Below are 20,675 nucleotides of genomic sequence, written 5' to 3' on the forward strand. Positions count from 1 at the left end.
CCGCCACCGGTAACTGCAGCGCACAGAAAGGGTGTCTGCGGCCGAGGAGGACTGGAACTGAGTTACTGTTCTGTTTGTTGTTAATTTTCATAGCTGTTGTTGGTTTTGTTTCTCTGTTTAGCTATATTAGTAAAGAACTGTTATTCCTATCCCCATACTCTTTCCCTGAGAGCCCCTAATTCCAAAATGATAATAATTTGGAGGGCGGGGGAGGCTTTGCACTCTCCATCTCAGGGAGGGACTCCTGCCTCTCTTAGCGAGTACTTGTCTTTCAAATCAGGACAATAGGTCTTGGAGAGCAAAGCTCTGTATATCCTCTCCTTCCCTCTCACCCTCTCCTGCTGTCCTGACATCTGTAATCTTCTTACACTATGCCAAGGATATACCAATTTTATCTACTAAATACTGTCTTTAGGCTTCTGCCAACCCTTGTTCTGTTTTTCCAGGTATTATAAATATGACTGCTAAGCAAAAAGAATGTCAGAAAAGCTGTCTATGTGCCCTCTCATTTATCCCCACTCTCCTCTCTCTCTGCTGACTGGCCCCAGCAGTTTCCTTTGCAACACAAGCTCATCATTAGCAGTTTATCTCAGGCTGCTCTCCTTGGTTGGCCTTGCTAATGGATATCTCTCAGTTTGCTTTCCTTGTTAGAGCTCCCCACGAACTTGGATTCTGCTCACAATTGCAACCTGTATTGGGGGGTTTAGGTTAGATGTTAGGAAAAGGTTCTTCCTCCAAAGGGTGGATGGCCACTGCAACGGGCTCCCCAAGGAATGATCAGAGCACCAAGCCTGGCAGAAATCAAGGAGCATTTGGACAAAACTCTCAGGCACATGTTGGGATTTCTGGGGTGATCCTGTGCAGGGGTTGGACTTCATCATCCTTGTGGACTTCTAACTCAGGATTTTCTGATCCTATGATTTTAGCTGATCACCTCTTCAGAGATGGGTTTTGAAGCGTTTCCTTCCCTTCCCTATTTCTAAACATCAGAAATGCCACCACATGTGTTCCAGGTTCCTGTGTGCTACTGCCAGCTGACCTCCTGTGGGTACTCAGGCACCGTCCCCACCACACAGCTGGGGAACCAACACACAGAGACACCCACACAAATTCTGGATGAGCTAAAACTGCTATTCTGTCATGCCCTAAACTGATTCTTCAATTCTAGTCCATTACTTCCCTCTTCACGCTGGGGAGGATCTCCAAAGAAACAAGCCCTTCTTATCAGTTTAGAGCATTTTCAAACCCAGTGAAGCCTGGAACTGTTTGAATTAAAAAAACAAAAAACAAAAACCAAACCAAAACAATAAGGCAGAAGAAGAGTAAAACAAAAATCCAGCATATGAAGGTCTGATTGCTAAAATGTGGCAAATAACTATCAAATTTACATGCCCTGCTACCTCTAAGCAATGGTGCTTGCTCTGGTTTGCAGCAGCGATGTTATTCATCCTGTTTAGCACTTCTGCATGCTTTGGGAGATAAAACATTGATCAGCCTGCCAAGAAACACAGAATGCCATTATGTTTTTATGTCAGAACTCAGTAATGATCTACATTTATCAAGTGCATCCTCCCTGTTAAAGGTCAGTGGTGAATGTGGCTAAATTGTGATGACAGATCATTAATCCAGCTCCCTCAATAATTGGCCTCTTTAAAAATTTTACTCCTGGTTTCTGTGAATTGCTGCAGGTATTTACACTTGGATCCCACAGCAGTATTCAACCCAGTTCTGAGTAAAAGCAGATAACAGAGAAACAGCCAGGCTGGAGATGAAAGTGTCCTTCAAAGGAATGCAGGGTACAAAATAAAAATAAACTGAGGAAGTGAAGAGTTTGCTTTGATGGGGAAACTAAACTCCCAGTGAAATATTACCATGCAAGGTGCCTTACAATACTATGATTACTTGAAATGTCATTACTTCTTTAAATATCAAAAATTATCTGATAACACCTACAGAGCACCAATCTTTGAGACCCTGATGTGCAGATCACCTAACACCAGATATGAGCCTGAACATATACAGAAGTCTTTAGAGGATTTGAGTCCCACTGGTTCCTGAGCTATTTTTCAGCAAAACAATATGGGCTGCAAGAATGGCAGGGGGCACCTGCAGCTCTTCATAAAATCCGGGTGAGAAGCTGTGCAGCCATTAGCATCCAGGCTAAGTATAAGAGTGTGTGATTATCAGGAAACACACAAGAAGGCATACAAAGAGATTCAAACTTTTTGTGACCCTTCAAAAACTCTCCAGAAGTTTGTCCTGAGTGGCATCTCCACACACCTGGAGCACAGGTACCCAGTCCATATGCTTTCAGATCTGGGCTCAAGCCCTTGAAAATCTGCAACTGTGCTGCCACTCCCAACATAGGATTAGACTCAGTGTGTAATCACCACAGGTGGGATAAAACATAACCTGGCATCCCAAGCAGAGCTGCCAGACCCATTTGGCTCCTGGATCCCACCATCACCTGCCTGAAATACACCCACCATGGCAGGACAGTGCTCCTGCTCACTGTCCGTGGGGGAGGATGATAACAACTCAGTACAAATAACCCACCACTGAAGGGGGAACTCCAGTGGCACTAATTTTCAAGGCAACCATTCAGCACCACCATATGTGGTAATAAAGAACAGTTTGGAGCCAGCTTAAGAGTGTAATTTCTAAAGTGGGAGACATTGGGGGTGTCATTTTATTTGCCAGATCCTCTCGGACCATGCTGACTATTTTCAGCTGCTCCTATGGCAGTTTTCAAGCTCCAGGAAAAAATTCAGTGCAGGAGACGAGAGCAGTAAGATTTGTTTTCTCATATATATCTACAGGGCAAAAAAGATATCGTTACTGAAAATAACATCTCTAGACAAAATTAAAAGGGTTGAAGTAAAGTTTTGTTTTCAAAACAGCCCTTTCCCTGTATTTCACTCAGGCTTTATCTAGCATTGTTAGAAGATCAGAAAATGACTAAACTAAAATATTAGAAATTTATTTCTGAGTATGGCTTCTTAATTGTTGTGCCATTTATGGCAAAATTCCTTATCAGCACCAGCCCGTTTTCCTGCACACAAAATGAATGTGTTGGCTGAACAGTGGAAATGTAGTCTCAGAAGATCAGACTGCTGAACCTGAGCTGACTGCTGAACATTATGTGAACTCTTTACCCCAATGATCTGTTGCCTTATGGCCTGTTTGTCTCGACAGAATAAGTTCACATGAGGACAGGAAAATTAAAGATGACTTCAGTTCTTCAGAGGTCTCCTTGCAAATCCCCATTCTGCCATACAAATTTTTTATCTGTCCCTTTCTATCTTCCTCTTTCTTTAATTGTTTGTTTCTGCACATGCATGGAGAGCTTAGCTGGACTTTCCTCCCAATTTTCCTGTGTGGTTGGAAAGAAGAAAATAACTGTTTTTCTCAACAATTTACATGAACAGACTCCTCTGAACAAGTGCAGCTGCAGGAGGAGAACATCAAGAAACCTTCTTGGAATCGACAATTCCTTCCAATTTAGAGATATCTGTGAGTTTCGAATCTTCCCAACTTTGATTTTATAGGCTGTAAATACTACAGGTTGGACATTAGGAAAAAATTCTCCATTGTAAGAGTGGTTAAACCTTGGAACAGGCTTGCTCAGGGAAGAGGCAGAGTCATCATCCCTAAAAGCGTTCAAAAAATGAGCAGTTGTAGTACTTTGCAATGGGATAGTGGTGACAGGGATATTTGGCTGAAGGTTGGACTTACAATCTTGGAGGTCTTTTCCAACCTTAATGATTCCATGATTCTATACAAGGTCTGAGCAAACCAATTAAAGATGAAGAGAAATTAACACAAATTTTAATATATAAAAATCTGTGATAACAACCATTTAACTTCTGATCATTCAGAGAAAGCTTCCGATAAAATACCAGGCTGTGCTCTGCAGCACTTACACTGCATGTAACTCCACTGCAGGGTTCCTATAACACCTGATAATAACACAGGGAGATTTCTGCTGCCTTCAGACATCACTGAAGACCATCTCTGTGCACAGAGGAAGCCACACACCACAGATGTGACATTTAGGCAACGCTGCTAATTACATCCTATTCCCTCACAGCATTACTTGCCCGCCTCCTTTACACGCAGCCAAGTACCTCCAAGGCTGAGTAGCTGTTTTACTCCTGATTTGAATTTACAGGTTAAGTGAAACTCTGGTTAAGTTCCTGCTAAGAGGAGCAGATGTTTAACATCATGCAAATTCATGAACATCCTGCAGTTGCCTCTGCTGAAAATATGCAATTAACAATAAAAATCCAAATGAACTTGCTTATCTTAGGGATGTGTTTCAGCTAATAAAATGTACATTTATCAGGTATCCATATATAATTTAGCAGCAACTGGGAGCTCACCAAATTTATCACAGAGATGGAATGGAATATATGCCATGAAGATACTATTAAACAATAGACATTTACAACCTGGAAGAGTTAAAGCTTGCCTCAGTGTATATTTGTTTCAATATATCATTTTATTACAAGAGAAAGCACCCATCTATTACTCTGTGGGTTTTAAAAATATATCAAAAACTTACAGCATGAGAATATTAATTCCCAGTTCTATAAACAAAAACTCTATTTCTGCCTTAAACTATATACCTTCCAAACTGCATAAAGCTAAATGGATCATATGCCTCAGCCCCAAATGCACTGGAAGAGATGGATGAATTTTCAGCCTTTCTTGGGAAGCCCAAGAATTACATCTTGGTTTGCCAAGTCCAAAGGCAAGTTCTAGATTTGTGTCCTGCCTGGAAGGGAGCAGGAGCAGCCCCAGGGAGGGAGGCAAGAAGAAGCCTGCAGGTGGGAAAAGACACAATAAATGCAATTTATCAAGTGCCTATCACCACTAGGCAGTGTGCCACAGATTTATAGATTTTTAAAGCCAAGAGGGATTATGTGCACACTCTGACCTCCTGCATTGAGTTCAACAAGATTTTCCCTGCAGCAGCTTCATAATTTGTTTGGTCTATAGCACAGAACCCAGGAATGCTTCCAGCCCTAATTAAGCATCTAAGAGCAATTTTTTAAATGATTACTTAGTTTCAGTGGGCAAACACATTTTGTTTTTAATTGGTTTAGCTTCGGTTTCCATCCACTGAATTTTGTTACACATCTATCTGACTGTAAGTCTCATATTCCACGTCACCTTCCCACGGTCGGCTCTGCTGTTACGCTCATCTGACGTTACACCTGTCCTCTCCAAGGAGCTGTGGGATACAATGGCTCTCACTAAGGTAGCTCACATTCTGAATGACTGGGTTTTCTCTCTTTTCTGGGAATATTATCCTTCTGTGGTTGGCAACAAAATTACTGCGGCCATGTTTGCAAGAACCTTTTTTGGCTTCTAGTCAGCAGTGGGTGGCTTTTCCAAAATTCAGCGCCCGATCCCTGAGCTGGCTCAGACCCTCCCTGGTACTACAACGTGATACTGCACTGCCCACAAAGAGCCCAAACACATTCCCAAGCCAGGGATTTCTAGATGATTTGGTGGATGATTGCTCTCATTCAACCAGGACATCTTTCCCAAAGATCCACTCAGACAGCATTCCCAAAAACTATATAGCATAAAGAAGATGTAACCAACAGCAATGCCTGTCCTGGGAAAGCACAAAAGCAAACAAGACTATTCTGATTATATTTGCTGCCTGCTGAGCATTAGCTGTTATTTTTGTGTTAAAAAATTAAAAATTATTGCCATACCAGGGGGAAGAAACAATGTTATGAACATCAATGCAGATGAAGGAACACCATGCAGTCAAGGCAAACAACTCATAACTCCTGTATTGCTTGTCTCAACTATTAGGTGAGTGTAAATATAACAAAAATCCTGAGTGAATTATGCATGACTCCTATACTGAAAACTGTCTGTTTCTAATGATTAATTTACCCAAAACACAACCTACTCTGCTATAAATCGATTGCTCCACACAGAGATGTGATCTTACACACACACTCTCACACACTCAATTCTCTGTGACTGTTGTGTACTCTCTCTAAATTATATTTTGTCTTCAGATTGTATTGTTCTGCTTTTAAAAAGCTATTAAGCTAAATTAGTGATGCTGCATCCTAAGGTGCAGACAAGGAAGAAGGGGCACAGGAGAGAAAAATGTCCCTTATACGAAGACACAAATAACAAAACAACAAATAACAACAAAATTAGCTTAAGAATGTCTAATTACAGTAATTTCATGACTATAAGGCGCACCCTTTTGACTAAAATTTTGATCAAAACCTGGAAGTGCGCCTTGTAATCTGGTGCACCTTATATATGGACAAAGTTTGGAAATTTGCCAACCCGAAAGTGCAAGCCACGAGGCACAGTGGGCACGGGGGCCGAGCCAGGGCCCACAGCATGGGGAGGGCGCCTGGGGCTGCGTTTAAAGGCTACGCCAACCTGTGGAAAATGTTTGCAAATTGAGCACCTGCCAGGAAACTCCGCAATTGCGCGATTCCATGATTCCGTTACTAATTCGTTACTTTGTTGCACGTGGATTCTCACTGCAAAAAAAAAGTTCGTCTTATAGTCCGGTGCACCTTATAGTCGTGAAATTACTGTGCTTAAGATCCTATCCCAAAACAAACAGTGCAATGAATTGCTTCAGTGATTGAGAAACACTATATTGAAAGAGCCTGGGAAGACAGTGAGGTTTTTATAAAGTGTGAGAAGAAAGTAAGACAAGAGAGGTGACTTGGGCAGGTGCAAGATGGGTGCCAGGGATCCATAAGGGATACTGCATAATACTTCTTTCTAATATGGAAAACAAAACAAAACAAAACAAAAACCAACAAAAAAGTAAAAAGACCTATTTGTGAAAAGACACACTCCCAGATAAAAACAGCTGAGCAGCACTCCTGTAAACAGGAGTGTTCTTTATTTCTGTTTCATCACTTCAGCAAATCAAAGGTAATTAAAGGCAAATGTACTCTGTATGACTGACATCTCCATTTGTGTGATTTGTACTTTCCAGGGTGAAATCATCCATCCCAGAGCTGTGATGCTGCATATGCTGCTCCATGGCAGCACAGTGGGACACTCCAGGAACCTCCACACTCAGTCTATACAGAGTGGTAAAACTGAACACTCTGCTTTTAGCAAGAATTAACTAGATGGTACTCATTTTACGTATTTCCTTGTGCTTTTGCTGTAAGGATGACTGGATGACAGGTTTTTTCCCATGAGCTGAACCTTTGGGCCACCAGCAAAGGTAGGAAGGCTCTCATCAGCATGGTTTCATTGTGATGGGTTATGAAGGAGTATTGGAGGATAGCTCTAGGTCAGCAGGAAATTTTGAAGTGTTGGGAGCAGTCTGTACTAATCTACAGATTTCTCCCTGTCCATATCTGTCCAATCCTTTTAAAGCTCTGCGAGAAGGCTCTCGCCATGCTTTCAGAGAGCTCCTGGCATGGGTTTAAAGCCTCAAGTGTTGCCAAAACACAAACAGTAGAATAAACATGGCATAATGGATCTGCTGGGACTCTCCTATCTGTACACACAGCAGCATCAGATGCCGTGTCAATGATGCCTCAATACAGAAGCAGTGAAAGCAGGAGATGGACAAGAAGTTAAGAGATATCAGCCTTGTGCTTGATGCACATGGCCACATATAAGAGAAAACCCAAATCAAATACATCAAGAAGAGGAGTTGTTAGAAAGCCGGTAATGTATTTCGCAATGTCTCTGCTGTAAGCACCAGTTTACACCTGATGCTGTGCTTTCTTTGCACCTGAGATTGCTATTTTCAAATGAAGGGAATTAACCTGTCACACCATTGATGTTTAGGGAGTGCTGCTTTGTTAACACTGAAGCCAAATGCTTCAGTTGGTGATGCTATGCAAGCTGCAGTTTAAGATTTTATAAACCTCTACCTTATTCCTACTAGAGAAAGCAAAATTGTCTGGATTCCTCTGGGAGGTAACCAATGCTCACTTTTTTATGGCTGACTGGTACATCTATCAAATTCTTCTAGACAGCAAATGTGTTATTTGGAAGCTTTAATAAATGTTAAAGTCCTCCGGCACTAATGTAAATCTTGCTGATTCTGTTCTGCTCTGAAACACCTTTCCAAACAATTCACTGGCGGTGCTGTCAGAAAGAATACTTCACTATCACTCAGTACTTGAGATTTCATGAATCTGTTTCACTGGTAAAGGTATTTTTCATTTTTACTGTCTGGTGTCTTATCTGTATGAAGTATGCACAGGAAAAGTGGCCAGCAATGTATATTACAAAGGCTACCATGCACCATCCTTGGTGATGGATGCAGTCAAGCACATTTTTTTCTTTTTCTTGGGTGTTTGTGTGCACAGGTTTTCTCTGAAAACTTCTTGGAGACACTAATGTTTCTATCACAAGACCACAGGATCTGCCACAGGACAGCTTTGTGCTCTATCATAGAGTTTTTAAAGCAATTCTAAGCCCACTGCCTATGGCTACCTGTTCTCTCAAGAACACCCCTATTTGGGTGTGTGATTTTAACAACAGGGAGAGCAGAGGGTATGTACACACACAGGGAAGTAGTTCTCATGACATAATCCAAAAAGCAAGAGGAAAACACCATAATTATCCCCAGACTGTGCATCCTTCCACATCCTCAAAGGCATTCAGAGAAATCCTCTGCAAAACACTGCTGATTTACAGCACTTCCCTAGCTTGCACTTGACCTGTGGAATCTCCCATACCCTCTTGCTGAGCACTAAAGGACAACACATGTAATTACAGTAAGCAGGACTATTTATTATTGTTAAGGATGTAATGGTCTGATAACGATGTGCTGTGCCTGTTATGCAGATGTCATTAGGGGACCTCTCAGACATCTCATTAGTGGACCATAACATACACCCTAAGGGCGTTACTGCAATTATAAAATGTTAACTTCTAGAGGAAAACATGCACACAAGAGAGAGAAAGCACTAATGGGGAAAGAAAGCGTCAAAAACGAGTAAGATGCTTCACACAGAAAGCTCTTAAATTAGTCCAGAAACAACAGATTAAAGGAAATATTTACTACATGCACATGTAGACATGAGAGTCTACCTACTCCTCCAGAATTTAATGAAGTCAAAAGTACTCCATTTAGTAGACATAAAGGTCTGCAAAAGAATAGTTGGATTTTTGTTATTATACACACATATATAGTGTCATACACATTGGCACTCCAGAAACCAATAGTCTTCTATTACAGAGAGTGAAATTGTGCCACATAATGACACAATGGCCAGACTACATGAAGTGATAAACCCAATTCTTTCCATGTGACAAACAGTGCAGATGAAGACTCCAATGTCTATTGCACCAACCTGCCCAAACAACCGTAGATTCAACACATCCTCTGAATACACCTTGACATGCCTATAAAAGGCAGCAGCAACATTTACAACTCCGAGAGCTCCAACAGAGAGAAAAACACAAATTCATCTACTCTGACTTCCCATTTACACCACAAGTACACATCACTGCTTCTGCAACTCCACAGGTCACCTTTTTTCCATGTCTTTGAAAATCTTATTTAGTCCTTTTGACTTCCAGCTCATTTACTCCCTTCTGACAGAATCTGCTATTCCCTCCATACATCCAGACCTCAGGAAACTCTTATAGGAAACCTTGGGCATTAGAAGCTTCACAAGGAGCCAGTCCCAGAGCCTTCCAAACCCTGCCCTGACCCTGGGAAGCCAGGCATGGTCTCCTCCTGCTAATGAACAGCTTTTCCCTGCAAGGATTTATCCTTATCCCTGCAAGGGTGCTTTTGTCTCAGAAGCTTTGTGGCTTATTATGGCATAATTGCTTTCTTACTGATATTAAAATGTCAAAACTTTAATTCATTGTATCTTAGAAAAGAATTCAATTTTCCTGTAAAGTAGAAGATCTCCATAGTGTTTCAGGTTCCTTACTCATGGCAGGGGGGTGGAATGAGATGATCTTTAAGGTCCCTTCCAATCCAAACCATTCTGTGGTTCTTTGATTCTAGGTTAAAAGACATTTTAAGGAAGCTAAGCCTGAACTTTAAAAAAAACCCAAACAACCCATTATTAGATACCAGAGAGACACAGAAATAAATTTGTTTTTCCAGTTTTAATTTATTAACTCCTCAAAGGAGTTAGGAAGACTTTGTGTGAGAAGGGGTCATGCTCCATGAACACACTTTTTCCATGGGCACATATTTGTAATTGTTGGAGGTGTAGTTAACACACATTTGGCCAATGCCTCATTCCACAGTACTTTCCTCCCCACATTCTTCCTTGGCTGTTCCTCTGTGAGGGAGGGATGGAATGAATATCTCAGGTAAAAACCAAATCACACAGTTCAAGATGGTGATAATGGCACATTTAAAACAACACCTGGCAGAAGTACCTGCAGATGGGACTGAATAATAAAAGAAAAGACTGCAGCTACAGTATTTCCTTCAAGGAATGCTGACAAAGTACAATTGCAGAAGCATTGGCACTGAGAAGGATGACGAATCAGGACACTTCCTAAGGAAAGATGTCACCAGCCACATCCTCCATCATTCCACTGTGATGGCACTGCTGTGAGACAATGCCAAGCCTTGTGGAGGTTGCACTAGTAAATAAAATATGGGAGCAGTCATCAGCATAAAGCATGAAACCCCTTAGCTCCAAAGCCATCAGCTATTGCTTATCTGCACGTCACCTTTTCTAATACACTGCCTGTAAGCCTGAATATATCCCAAATCTGTACCAAGAGGTAGGGGGGAGAAGGAGTTGAGGCCACCTTTTAACACCACTTTTTCACAGCCATTAGGAGACTGCCTTGTATGTACTATGAGACTGCAGATGCAGGTTTTGACTCTAAAACTTACAGCAATGAAATAATCAGCTGCATCTCTTAGGTAGGACCTGGAACATACATTAATCTATATGGCTGGGATTATTTTTACTCCTTACAAGTTTAAATATGAAGCTTAACTAAAGATCACTCAAACACACATGATTCAGACCATGAAGACATCAAATTCCATTATTCTTCCTATCTGCTAAGGCCAGAACCAAGGTTGGGGAGCATCATGGCCTAGAAACTCAGGAATTTTTTAATCTAAACTATCCTGACCTTGGTGGTAGCACATTGCCCTAAATTCAACCATCTCAGTAGGGCATGCATGATAATACCTTTATATACATTTATGTATACACATATGTTATAAATTACTCAGCAAAATCGAGTAGGTCAATCATTAAGGCAATTTATTAATTCATTGATAAGGAACAGGCAAGCAGCGCTGGGGACGCAGGAGTCTGTGCTGCACCAACACATCCGTCCTACCCCTGGTCACTGCCCCTTTTATAGGCAGTTTCTTGGTGGGCTGTGACATGCCCGCTGTGCTGGGGTACAAGTCCGAGCAAGCCCAAACATGTTAGCCAGCACTCAAGCAGCAGTGGCCACAAGTCCCCACCAGGTCTGGGCAAGGCTTGAGCATGTTTGGGTTACACTCCTAGTGAGCAGGCAGCAGCAGGGACAAGCCTGCCCATGTCCACACAAGCCCACGTTTTCCTTATACATAAAAGTGGATACAATTCATGATTATAGTGACAAAATAATAAAAACAAAACCCCAACAATTTACAGCAAAGTGATTTAAACAAATATAATGAAATAATTAGATTTTCCTGTGTTTCACATCCATGCTTTACTTTGGATTTAGTATTTTTGTTTATATTGATTCTATGGTGTATTTTCATAATGACACGAATCACTATGTAACATCTCACATACAATGCACACACAAGGACACAGTGCAGCAACAGTAGGGCCTAGCTCTCTGTGGGTCTGAGACAGAAGGACATAGGGGAGCTGCCTGCTGTCAAATTCAGCACTGGCAACCTTATGGTCAAAAATCATGCCCTAAGCTGTGTCAGCCAGGTCCCTAATAGGAGTGAACCTTGGGACATACATCTGTTATTGCAAGTGAGTATCCACTGCATGGGATAGCTTACACACTCAGAAAAACACATTCCAAATTAGAAAATAAAAAGTCTAGGAATGGAAATACACTGTTTTTCCTTTAATGCTGTATTACAAGGTGAATATTAGTATTTTCTGCAGAAAAAAGGGCATCTAATGAGTCAGAGCCATCAGCTTTCAAAACATCCCCAGCACCTGGTTTGGACTTGTTTACTTCATTATTTTCTTTCCCTTTGCAGTGTTTAAATGGTGTTCTTCATCAGGGATCCGTCCCTTTCATGGGGGATGGATGCCCTTTCTACTCATGCCATGGAGAGAAGGTCACACTGTTACCCTTCCAGACTTAAACTCTCCTAACCTGAACGCTGGCAATGCCTGGAAACAGATGTCCTGGCAGGAGAGCTATTTGTGTTTGACACTTGCTTTAAATGCAGAGCCAAAAGAAATTTTCTTTCACTGCAATATATAATTAGAGATTCTTTTTAAACATTGGAAAGAAATCCTGTCTTGTTTTGGATGAAGAATTTCTGCTTCTTTGACTTGAAACAAAAAGGATCTGTTTTGGCAATCTCCCACCACAGCCATACATCAGTTGTTAAAAACATCTTGAAAGACACAAAATTAAATGAAACACTTCTGGAGCCAATTTGGACATGGATTTGTTTTCTAAACAGTATTAAACTCAAATCAGTATCTTAAAATGATAATATAAGCACATCAAAGTCAACAGAAATAATGATAAATGGCCTTATTCATACCATGATTACTATCTGTATATTCTTATCAAAATACTGGTGATCACAGCTCCTAAATAACTTAATGGAGCACAGAGATTACAAAATCAGACTGAAATTAAAACTAAATATAAAGGCAAGTCCTTCAGTGACTCTTTCCAGCTGACCTGCAAGAGGGGCAATACTTCAACATCCACCCAAGTCACGGCTACTTGGAGCGGACAGGAAACATCCTTTACTTGTATAAAATCTATAGGTTATTGATTCCTACTTAGTGCAATTATTCAGACACAGCAAACATGCTAGCCTGTAAAATGCAGTCTCTAGAGCTGTGTTTGCAATCACAAGCTATGTTCTCTGCAGAATCCCTAAAACATAAACTAGGTTTTTACTTGATACAGCACAAAGGCTCAGTATGCAATGCCTGTCAGTGACACCATTCCCATCTCTGATACTCAGTAAGGAGGCATGAACATTGCTCCATATCAATTCCCCTCTTTTCCACCATCCTCCTCAACGCTGCTCAACAGGCTCGTGCTGAGGAAGAAGAGGTTGTGATCTGGGCCACAGCATGGCACTGGGACCCACCACCACATTCATGTCAACATACACAGCCCTGCTTCCCCCAGCTTGAGCCTTGAGCTATCTTCAAATCGTCAGGACCTTCTCAGAGAGCTGCCTTTGGTTTTAGATGGTCATGATTTTTTTGGAGTGGAAAAAGCACAACTCATGGGTTGAGTCAGTCTGGTGGTTCAGGAGAAAAGTGTGATGCTGTCAAGTGTCCTTTCAAGGTGCAGGAGGTGTGGAAAGCATAAAACAAACCAAAACATCCTCCAGTAAAAAACTCTTTGCTGTGATGATGGCTCCCTATGAGAGCCAGCCAGGGTGCCAAACATGTTAGAGTGGAACATTCTCTCTCACAGTGCCTAGATCACACTGGGCTGACTGAGAAATAAATAGAGATGACTCAGGTTCATAACTTGGTCTGCAGAAAACAGCATAGATAAAACATCAGGACCATCAAGAAGGGCAAAACTGCAGGTAAGACAACAAAGTTTCAGAAAACATAGTTGGGAGTATAGAATGAAACATGACAGAAGTAACTAATATTGTCAGCAACATTCTCTGGTGGCTGGATACTTCCTGCAGTGCTTTCCCCTCCTTCCCACTGCTTACGAATAAAGCATTAAATTAACAGAAGTAGAAAAATACAGAGTTCAATTAAGTGTCTGTTTACATTAATCCAGGGAGCTAAGACACGTGGGGATTCAGATGATCTGTGTGGACCAAGACAGACATTTTCCAGCCCAGTAGCTGGAATAAAATTTATTTAAAAAAACGCTCCAGTCTTGCAGGGTAACAAACTTCCAGCAGTCTTCCTATAGAGACTTTTTCCTCCCAATTATTCCCAGGGACATTGGGCTTTCTGTGGTACAGCCAGCCACCATGAAAAGTGAGCAGCCCCCCGACCTGGCCCAGCATTCACCCCTTCTGTTTCTGGCACATTTGTGCAAGAGCAGAGGATTTTACAGATGCCAGAAATGAAGCAAAGCAAAATCAGGATCTAGTCCACATACTAAAAAGTCTTCAGAAAAGTCTGCTGTTCTTCCACCTCTATTTCCAATTTAAGAGCATCTCTTTTATATGGACAATGAATAAGGAGCCATATAGCAATTCACGGCTACCCTTCCTGACCTCTGAAACAAATCTGCCATTAGAGGAAATAGGATGCTGACTTCCAGGGCAGAAAGCAAGACCTTGTTAGAGGGTAAGTACTAAGGACCCAGAACTTGGCAAGCTTTGAAATGACCCTGACTCACTGCAAGGAGGCTGCTAGCACAGGCAGTGAACACTGAGCCCAAAGAAGAGTTAAGGCTAATGCCACATAGGATTTCCTAGCGCCTTTGTGGCATCCTCAGAAAAACGCACTCCATGCAGTCACAGTTCCCAGAGGACTTGGCATCTCTCTTTTTCCTGGACAGGAGAAGTGTTAAAAATTCAAAATATAAAAATATTTTTTAAAGATATGTCCATTTTCTAAATAGGTAATAAAAATGCTGTTTCTCTGGGTCTCACAGGAATCAAGCAGCTCATATCCCTCCTACAGGCAGATGATCTCCTCATCAAAAAGCAAAAGATAATGTCTTTTGAGACAAGATAGAGCAACACCCCCAACGTATGTCAAGGATTAACTGCCCATGTCACAGGTGATAAAGCTCTTTACTGCCAGTGATGATTGAGGTCTTAACACTGGCACAGGTTATGCAGAGAAGCTGTGGCCGCCCCTCCCTGAAAGTGTTTCAGGCCAGGTTGGACAGGGCTTGGAGAAACGTGGTCTAGGGAAAGATGTCCCTGCCCATGGTAGGGGGCTAAAACCAGATGGTCTTTACAGGTCCCCTCCCATCCAAATAATTTTGTGGTTCAGTGAGTAAGAGTACAAAAAAAGATTACAGTAAATTCACGAATACAAGCCGCACTGAGTATAAGCCGCATCTCTGGGTGTTGGCAAATATTTCGGTTTTTGTCCATAGATAAGCCGCACCCGAATATAAGCCGCTCTGTCGTTCGCAGCGAGGACCTGCGTGCAATTAGTAACAGAACCGCGGGAGGGCGGGGTTTACTGGCTGAGCTAAGGCTGTGCAGGCTCGGCCCGCTAGGGGCCGCTGACGGGGCCAGGTGGCCCAGCCCGGTGCTGCCGCTCGGGGCCAGCCGCCGCTGCCACTGGGCTCGGTCACCCCGGGTCGGCGCTGCCCCGTGGTGGCAGGCAGGGACGGAGCTTTCCCGTGGCGCCGGCGGCGGGTGCGGACAAAGCACCCCGCCTCCTCCCCGAGCCGCGGCAATGGCTGCGCGGGTCTCCCGTCGGCTCCCGGAGCTGCGGCAATGGCGGCACACCCCCCCCCATCCTCCCCGAGCCGCGGCAATGGTGGCGCGGCCCCCCACTCTCCTCCTCGGGCCGCAGCAATGGCGGCGCAGGGCCCCCGTCGGCTCCCCGGGCCGCGGCAATGGCGGCGCGCCCCTCCCCCGTCCTCCCCTGGGCTGCGGCAGAGCAGGAAAGAAGAGAGCTCTCCCGCCTCTCTCCCCGCCCCCCGTGCTGCCTGTAGGGAGCCAGGGCAACACGGTAACACTGTAACAATCGTGGAATGCCGGCTTTTACTGGCAGGTGCTTGGCTCGGCGCCCTGGCTGGCACGTCTGGGGTTGTAAATGTCAGAAAATTATTCACATATTAGCCGCCCCCGACTATTAGCCACACTTCCGGGTTTCCACCAAAATTTTTGTCAAATTGCTGCGGCTTGTATTCGTGAAATTACTGTACATAGCAGCAGGACCAAAAAAAGGTGCTAGAACGAACAATAAAATACAGTAGGAAAACCTGAAAGACATTCTCAAACATCTTAATTAATATGAAAATCTTAAAGACCAAAACACCATAAATCCAAGCTTTATAGTCATCTGATTAAGGTTTGCTGCATTGTATACTGCAGAAAAATGGAAATGGTTATAGTCTGCAAACACATTCAGAAGATGATAACACGGTTTTGCTTTCAAAGGTAAAGTAGGAAATTATTCAATTTAACGATCAGATGGGAATTGGGGACCCATGCTGAGGCTGTTACTAGGGACAGAGGTGCCTGGCTCAGGCATTGATATTTTGGGAAAAGAGATAAAGTAAAACAGTGGGAAAAGATCCAGTCCTTCTATATCTTTAAAAAGAGAGCATCAGTATTTCCTCAGCTACTGCTGCTGACATGACAAGTCTCCTGTACAAGTTGTGCCCACCAGATCTAGACCAAAATTACAGAGGTGAGAGGGAACAAGGAGCAAAACATCTGTAGGTCAGGAGGGCTGGGATGTGGCTTCCATCTGTCCTTCAAACTCCTTGTGCATCAACACCCATCACTCCTCCTCTCAAGGCTGGAAAACCAAATGTAACCCAACCAAGCAGCTGTGCAGCAACAGCAACAGCAGAAACTGGATCAAGGTCCAGTACTTAATAAATACTGTCCCTGGGGATATCCAAGAGAAGCAAAGGCAGTCCATTCCTCTTTCAAGTTCTGGCACCTAAGTTGGCTGGCTCCTCTGTGCAATGGTACAAAAAAGTTGTTCCCAGAGCACTGGGACATAATGAGCTAATCTCCAAATCTTTTCACATATAATGGCTCTCTCTTATATCAGTTCTCCAGTGTCACAAAATTCAGCTCCAGTCTTGACCTTCCACAGACAACCTCATCTAGGGTTCAAATTTCATGATAACCACCATCCAGCTCTGCACCACTATTGCGCAATTTGGTTGAAATCAGTCAGAAAGTTCATAACATAAAAGAGAGCACTCTGCATTGGTGCCCAGCTATTGAAAACCAGCTGTGAATGATCCACAACAGGAAGACATTTACTTGAACAGTGGTGATGCACTGGCACCTTACAGAGAGAAGCTGTGGATGCCCCATCCCTCGAACAGAGCCAGGCCAGGTCGGGTGGGACTTGGAACCCCCTGGTCTGGTGAAAGGTGTTCTTGCCCATAGAAGAGGGTGATGAACTGGATGCTCTTTGAGGTCCCTTCCAACCCAAACCATTCTGGAATTCTCTGTATCTGGCCATTGAGAACCACAAACCAAGGTCATACCACTCTAAGTCTCAGCTCCCTGCACAGAACAGAGCACAAGTTATTAAGGGACAATGGTTCCCAAGCTGTTCCTTGCACTGGTATCTCCCCTGGCAAGCCGGCGAGATAAAAAGTTGACAAGGATATGGTTTCCATATCAGTGTGTGCATTACCTTGTGTCTGCAAGGAGCCAGGTACTGCCTTGCTTTCCACTTAATCCGGAGATATTATCAATAATGTCATCTACTTGTGGCACTGAAAAACAACAGAGGGTCAGCCAGGGCTAACACTGAGCCTCTTCCATTGATTATCTATTCATGGAATTGTAAAAAGAAAGTAATGCAGATAGGAAGGGAGAGCATTTCTCTGGATGTGATTAGAAAGATGCTGTTTTCAAAATTACAATACAACTGAACAGCAAGAGAAGATTGTACTTGATCAAAGAAATAAAAGAAATGCTACTGAGGCCATTCCTTCTGTATTTCAGAATTCATTTTATTTACAACAACCCACATTCTCTCCAGAGATTATGCATGCAGGCCTTACATGCACTCAATTCATATAATCTGCAGAGATCTAGTTTAAAAATAAATCCAACCCAAGATTTTTTCAGAGTTTCCCATTCAATGAAAGCATCTGCAGGTTGGCACCACACAAAGCACATGAAAGCTGCCCCCTTCCTGAAACACAGAGCAAAATTCATAGTACTGAGAGCAAATACTTGAGTTAAAACTTTGTTCCTTGAAGATGCATCATATGCATGAGATACGTCTATTTTTACCCAGCTTTAGCACTTGCATTCAAAGAATTAAGTGTCCAAATCTCTTCAATAAAACTAGCTTTGCACAAAATGGGTGGGATTTCCTTGAGGGCTATTTTCCCATTTCCTGAATGCTTATTTTTGTTTGTTTAAAATCATAGGACAGCTACAAGGCAAAGCACATTGAGAAACAAGGAGTCTTTCAGAGCAGACTCTGAATTCTCAATGTAATATTTTAATTAACCCACAATTCTCTTCAAAGCTTTTTAAAACAAAAGGGTAAGTTTTATGAGCAAGGTTACTATTTAGAAAAGAAAAGAATCATCAGACTTCAGACATATACATGAATTTCACTGAATGAAAACATCTAAAAAATTTTAAAAAGCTACAACAAAACACAAAACAGAGTCAAGTGCTCTGAAATTAAAAACATTTTAGATCTTTATTTTGTTTTGCAAACAAAGGTAACATAGTATGAATAGAGATGTTTTCACTATCAGTAAAACCAGGCAAAGTTCTACAATCATGCCAACATAATTCTTTCCTTCAAAATATATTAATAATACCCTAGGGCTACCTTACTGTTCAGATTCACAGGCAACCCAACCTACTGCATATCAAAGAGTACCAAGAAAAGTATTAACAGTTTGGGTGTTGATTAAGAAAATCAACAGATGAGACAATTGATGCAAACCATTCTCTTTATAAAATTATAGAATATTTTAAGTTGAAAGGGACTTTTAAAGACCATCTGAATCCAACACCCCTGCCAAGGCCAGGGACACCTTCCACTAGACAAGTTGCTCCAAGCCCCATCCAATCTTGACTGGAGCACCTCCAGGCACGGCAAGTCCACAGCTTCTCTGGGCAACCTGTGTCAGGGCCTCACCACCATCACAGAGAATTTCTTCCTAATATCCAATCTAACCCTCCCCTCTGTCAGTTTGAAGCTTTTCATCCTCATCATTCCAGACTCTTGTGCAAAGCCCGTCTCCAGCTCTCCTGTGGCCAGTTTAGGTACTGGAAAGTGCTCTAAGATCTCTTCAGAGCCTTCTCTTCTCCAGGTTAAACCCAAATTTTCTCAGCCTTTCCTCACAGGAGAGGCAAAAGCCCATCTGGTTTCTGGCAGCATATCCAGGTACACTTGAAGGGCTTCAGTGCCAACAGGGAAGTTCAGCATTACGCAGATTCGTGGATGGAGCAGGGATGGAATCTCTCCACCTGATCAACTCACCATCAATACACTGAAGGATTCCAAACAACCTTCCATTACTTCACTTTTGCCTTATTAGACTTCAAAAGCAAATGACAAAACCCTGAAGTAAAAAAGCCTCTGCCCACAAATATAAATGCATTTCACTTAAGACAGAGTCATTCTGATCCTGCAAACATCCCCTGACATTACCAAGAGCTCCCAGCGCCCATCTCACAGGGACTAGAGCATCAGTACTGCCCTTTTCATTTGGATAGGTTTTCATTCAACTAGACCTAAGAGCCAGGGAACAACCTTTTTTACTTTTTGATATGCTCAAACCATTATTTGCCCTGACACAGGTTCTGAATGTTCCTGAGCTGAGCATTGGGCAGGGATTAAATGCTAATTGCAGTTGCTCTCTCAGACACATCATAAGGCAAATCTTTGTGACTAAAAGATTTATTTTGTTGGCAGACTTGAGAGGGTTCATAATAAGTGATCACCAGATGTCACCAATTCTTCATAAAATACAACAGAAAGAACATTATTTTTCTCAGCAAAAAACAACCCACAACCATCAAAGTGTAATGAGCCATAAATACACTGCTCTGGAGTATCTTTAGCCATAGTATAGACTCCCTTTTTCTGTTATATATCTAAAACAATACCTACTGAAAAAGAAATGAGGCATTCTAATAATGTCAGTGCTAATGACAAGCTCTCATGAACAGATACTGACTTCACCCCTGCTTCCAACATGATGATTAACACATCTACAGCAGCACACACAGCTCCAGCCCCCAGCACTGAGAATGTACCCCCATCAATGGAAATGGAAAGGACCAGATGAAATGGTCTCAAGTTGCACAAATGGAGGTTTAGATTGGATACTGGGGAAAATTTCTTCATAGGAATGGTTGTTCAGCCTTGGTCAGGCTGCCCAGGGCAGTGGTGAAGTCACCATCCCTGGAGGCATTTAACAGATGTGTGGCACTTTGGGTCATGGTTCAGTGGTGCACTTGCCAGTGGCAGTGCTGGGTTAATGGTTGGACTTGATGATCTTGGAGAGCTTTTCCAGCCTCAGCAAATTTATGAACACAACCCTGCAACCCAAGTGAACAAAAGAACAGCTGGGAATGCATCTTCATCTCTCTTTAAAGAAAACTTGCAAGAGGGTAAAAAAAAAGGGAAAATATGTTTGTCACACAGACCTGTGTGCTTTACCAGGGGAATTCCCCAAGATGAATTTATGTCACATTGGTGCAAATTAAAGGCAAACTGCCCTCTAAACATTCACTCTGCAGCCTATGTCACATCCTGGCATCTCCTGCTCCAGGGGGTTTAAGCTGAAGACTAGAAGGTGTTTTCTCTTGCTAAATTTTCCCTGGAAATCCAAGAGACAAGGCTTCCTGAGGTAAACTATACACTTCAGCATCT

At 42.5% G+C, this 20,675-nt stretch overlaps 1 protein-coding gene across 3 annotated transcripts in view; it reads right to left on the minus strand.

Annotated features, from left to right (window-relative positions):
* The window catches only part of FSTL4 (follistatin like 4), a 228,175-nt gene that overhangs the window by 112,319 nt on the left and 95,181 nt on the right, over window positions 1–20,675 (minus strand). The gene's annotated exons all lie outside the window — the stretch shown is intronic.

Source organism: Catharus ustulatus, chromosome 15, assembly GCF_009819885.2.
Source record: "Catharus ustulatus isolate bCatUst1 chromosome 15, bCatUst1.pri.v2, whole genome shotgun sequence".
Lineage (NCBI taxonomy): Eukaryota > Metazoa > Chordata > Aves > Passeriformes > Turdidae > Catharus > Catharus ustulatus.